Source organism: Gekko japonicus, unplaced genomic scaffold (assembly GCF_001447785.1).
Source record: "Gekko japonicus isolate JY-2015 unplaced genomic scaffold, Gekko_japonicus_V1.1 scaffold321, whole genome shotgun sequence".
Classification (NCBI taxonomy): Eukaryota; Metazoa; Chordata; class Lepidosauria; order Squamata; family Gekkonidae; genus Gekko; species Gekko japonicus.
The window spans coordinates 158,330-163,229 of NW_015169181.1; positions in this window are offsets into that span (position 1 = coordinate 158,330).

The window sequence follows — 4,900 nt, forward strand, 5'->3', positions numbered from 1 at the left end:
CTCTCAGCCCCACCTACCTCACAGGGTGTCTGTTGTGGGGAGGGGAAGGGAGAAGAGTTTATAAGCCACTCCTTTGGGTAGTGAAGGGCGGGGTATAAATCCAATCTCTTCTTCTTCTACTTCTACAGGTAGCCAGCTGCGTGAGACAGGGAAGAGCTGGTAAGGCAGAGGAGGGAGCCCCCTCCACATTCCAACTCTATGACAGGGCCAGGGGTCATTACGTAGAAAAAGAGGTGCAGGAGCTCATTAGCATAACTCATTAGCATAACTTATTTGCATATGCCACACCCCCTGACATCATCGGAAGTGTGTCAGAAGGCAACACCCACCGCTCAGGCTCCACTGGCCTGTTTTGGATTGCTAGCTATTGGGGGGGAGGGGAACGTGCAGATCTGTCCTCGCAGAGGAGGGAGAGCTTGTACCTGAATAAAACTTGGTCTTAAAGGTGCCACTGGGCTGGTTTGGACCAGGGGACGGGGGGAGGGGGCTTTGCAGCTTACCTGGCTGCTTCTTGCGCTGACTGAGGGCTGCTGGGAGCAGGGGGTGGGACTTGTTGCATGTGCCCGCCCCCTGGGCTTTTTACTGCCGGAGCTCCGCTCCTGTGCACTCCTGCAGGAAATGACCCCTGGACAGGGCTACCTGACACCTGGTTAGGTCTTGCAGTGATGCTTGTGCTGCTGTGGAATGGCTGAAGTAAAAGCAGTTGATGGATTTCTACGTGTGTGTGTGTGTGTGTGTGTGTGTGTGTGTGTGTGTAAAATCTGGTTCAGGCGACAGAAAGGGAACAAACTGACAAATTATGTTTAATGGTATTTCTTGCAGGTGGTGACACTAAAAACGTAGTTAAGGAGATTGACCTGCCAATTCCCCCATTGTGTTGCCTTAAGCACGGCAGTAAAAATCTCATTTTTTATGGCTTGTTTTCGCACGTGCAAAGTTGCTGTTACAAGCAAAGCTTCCAGTTACTGTAGAAGTGTGTGCCAAGTAAGCTTGCAAGATTCATTCCTTGCAGCAGTACTGACAACTAAATTGCTGTGGCTAACCCAGTAAATGCTTGAGGCGGTAAATTCTAAGTAGATGATGAAACTAGGCTTCTTTGTTCAGTTTGTCACTTAAGTAGAACAAATCATGTTTTTGTACATTCCTGTAGAAATATCATATTTTACTTCTCTCTGTAGTTCTTACTCGCATACAATTCCATAGGACTATAATAATACTCCTCTTTGGCCCAACTGTGGGCTTGCTCAAGTGCTGCCCCAACCTTCTGGCTAGAAGGTTGTTTGCTTATCTTATTTGTTTACTTTATTTATATCCTGCCTTTTGAGAACCCCAAGCAGCTTCTATTGTTTTTCTGGCATCCATTTTATCCTCACAAGAACCCTGTGATGTAGGTTAGGCTGACAGCATGTGACTGGCCCAAAGTCACCCCAGCAAGCTTCCATGGCAGAGTGGAGATTTGAACATGGGTCTCTTCTCCCTGATCCAAGTCCAGCACTCTAACAAGAACATCACACTAGCTCTCGAAAGAGCCTGTCTAAAACAATTCTGTTCCAGAGTGCTTTTGGGTTAACTTTATCTGATTGTTAGCAAACTGTTGGTAGGTATGTTGTGGTTTTTATGTTATGGTGAGTGTGTGTGTTGTTATATGTCCAGGCTCAGTTGTTCTCTGTGTCTGGGCTGTGTTTGGAGTTTATGAACTCACTGTGTGCAGTCTGTGCATGCACCATGAACGGGGCTGAGGTCTTTTTTTTTAAACCTCCAAGAGGGTAATTTTATTGTTTTTTTTTAATAGACAACATAACTACAACAGAAAATATAGGAGGGGGGACTACAACTAGGGATAAAGAAAAGATACCCACACTAACTAAAAACCCAAGAGTAGGAGATCATTTCCGTGTTAATCTACATGTTAGTCAATATGCGTGTTAGTATAACAATATACTTGTGAGTTATTTTTAACTACTGCTTCAATGTTAATAATTTTAATATTTTGAGAACACTTCTTGAGCATCTTCTTATTTTCATAGGGCTATTTTCAGAGTCCTTCTGCCCTTACTCCTGTCTTCTTTCTCTGAAATCATACACCGTTTTGCTTGCTCCCACACCTGGCTCAGTTGTTCTGTGTTTGGAGTTTATGAACTCACCGTGTGCAGTGTGTGCACGCACCATGAACAGGGTTGAGGTCTTGAACAGGCTGCCTTACTAGTTCCTCTCTTCCTAACTTCAGAGAACGAGGTGCTCTCACTGCAGTTCCTCCAGCAAGGTTTACTAGGGCTGTTGTTCTGAGGCTAGTGGCGTATATAGTAACGTAGAACAGAGTTCAAGTCCAGTGGCACCTTTAACACCAACAAAGTTTTATTTGGGGTATAAGCTTTTGTGCGCATGCATACGTCTTCAGACACACTGAAAAGGAAGTTACCAGTCCATACATGTAGGTAGAGGGTGAGCAGCAAATGAGCATACAGCATAATAAAGGGGTTTACAGTTTCAAGGACCATACTGGAATAACAAGCGGAGGCCCCGGTCACACGGCAAAGTTGCCGCGGGAGAGGCACGGATGGTGGGCGGATTATCCGGGCGCAATCACACCCCAACATCTGGGAAGTGGAGCGCACTGGTGGCTTACCGCCGACAATGTGCCTTAAAAAACTAGTACCTCCAAGGTACTAGTAAACGTTTGCCACGGGCTGCCTCCAGACGCCCGTGGTGTGATCACGCCCGCGCGCAGCATTCTCCTCTGGTCCCTCGTTTACCCGCCGGCGCCAAGGGAAGGACCCGTGGTATGCCCCCGGCATGTCTGATTGCGTAATCACACATCAAACTGCGCCGGGGCAATTAGCCACACCTCCCCCCACGATCTCCAGCCTGTGTGTTTAGCCTTAGTTTATATGGTCACCATTTGTTTGGGTTTAATTGGGGGTGGGGACAGAATGAAGGAAATAAATTTATCCGAATCGGAGCTTGAAGGGCAGATGTACTCTTCTTAAATGTGGAATGCTGAGAGTAATTACCTGAGACCCTACTATCGTGCTCCAGCCGTCTCCTCTCAAGTGTGGAGACAACAGTGCAGCATCCTCTTCGCTGAGGTGGCGCGATTGGCTGTGAAGTGTCTCCTCTCTGTCTCGAGGCCGGAGAAATACATTCCAATCTACCATTCCAAATTACATTACATTCTGCTACTCGTTACGTTACAATCTACTATTCCAATCTAGTGCCACTGGAGTTGAAGGCTGTTCTGCTGCCTCAGACCACAGCTACCCACCTGGTGTATACAGTGTTCTGTACAAGTTTTATAAGCCTGGCTCTGCATGAACATTTCACACAAAACTGCTGTCCTGCAGACTGCTCTTGTTCCTTTCTTTTAGGGTTCCTTTTATTTCCAGTTGCAACTTTCAGCGGCCAGTCTAGAAATCAGTCTGTATTTTGGGTTGCTTCTGAGGAAGCCCTCCCCACATAGCAGGCTCAGGGTGGGTTCCAGACCAAACCAATTTGCACACAGTGCAGATTTACAATTAAAGCTTAAAACACATAATGAAGATTAAAACCTGTAAACAATCTAGTACTGAATATATAATATGCCTCAACAAATCTGCGGTCCCTGGAGGGGAGGCCATCCCAGGTGGATGCCTGCTGCCGCAACTGAAAGCCTGGCGGAAGAGCTCCGTCTTACAGACCCTGTGGAACTGTAACAGGCTCTCTTTTGAGCTGCTGAATTTGCTGCAGTACAAGCATTAAAGGACCTGTGTGGACAAGGTCCCTCGTTAGGGAGAATTCCTCCCCTCTGCCCTCATGTTTCTAAGATCCTTCATGCTTGTTTTCTCAAAGGATTTGTTGTTGTTGTTGCTGTTGTTCAGTCGCACAGTCGAGTCCGACTCTTCGCGACCCCATGGACCAGCTCCCACCAGGCCTTCCGGTCTTCCGCCGTCCTCTGAAGTTTGCTCAATTTCATGTTCGTTGCATCGATGACACTGTCTAACCATCTTATCCTTTGCCGTCCCCGTCTTCTTTGACCTTCAATCTTTCCCAGCATCAGGGTCTTCTCCAGTGAGTGCTCCCTTCTCATTTGGTGGCCAAAGTATTTAAGCTTCAGTTTCATTATCTGGCCTTCCAGGGAACAGTCAGGGTTGATTTCTTTTAGGATTGACTGATTTGATCTTCTTGCAGTCCAAGGGACTCTCAAGAGTCTTCTCCAGCACCATAGTTCAAAAGAATCTATTCTTCGTCGCTCGGCCTTCCTTATAGTCCAACTCTCGCAGCCATACATGACTACTGGGAATACCATTGCTTTGACCATGCGGACTTTTGTTGGCAGGGTGATGTCTCTACTTTTTATCATGCTGTTTAGGATCAGTATCTCAAAGGATACTGGCATAAATTCAGTACTGGATTCCACAAGAAAATGCTTCCCACGTCCCTGTGTATATCAGCAAAAGTTTGCAGTAGCCAGGTGGCAATCTGCCCAAGCCTCCAGGACTAGAGTATGGATCTTTGAGAGACTTTTAAAAGTGATCCAAGATCCAAGTGTTCCATACTCACTGTCCCAAATGACACACCGTTCTTTCCCCCCCAAGATCAGCTGGGGAGAAAGAAACTCTAGCCAAGCAATAATTCTTTCTGTGATCTTTGACGGCTACGCTTAAAAGTACTTTAAATTTACGGCTTCCTTTACTTCTAGTTAACACGGAATTTACTCTATTTTGTACTTTACCTGCCTAATTAGAGCACCTCATAGTATTCATAATTTCAAGGGTAGTATTTATATAGACTTTTGGAACATTCAAAGCATTTCACAGGTGTTATTTTGTTGCATGCCTTTACAACAGCCTTGTAAAGTAGATCAATATAGTCTCTTGATTGCTGATGGGGGGGGGCTGACAGATTGCGCCTTGCCACTTAGCAC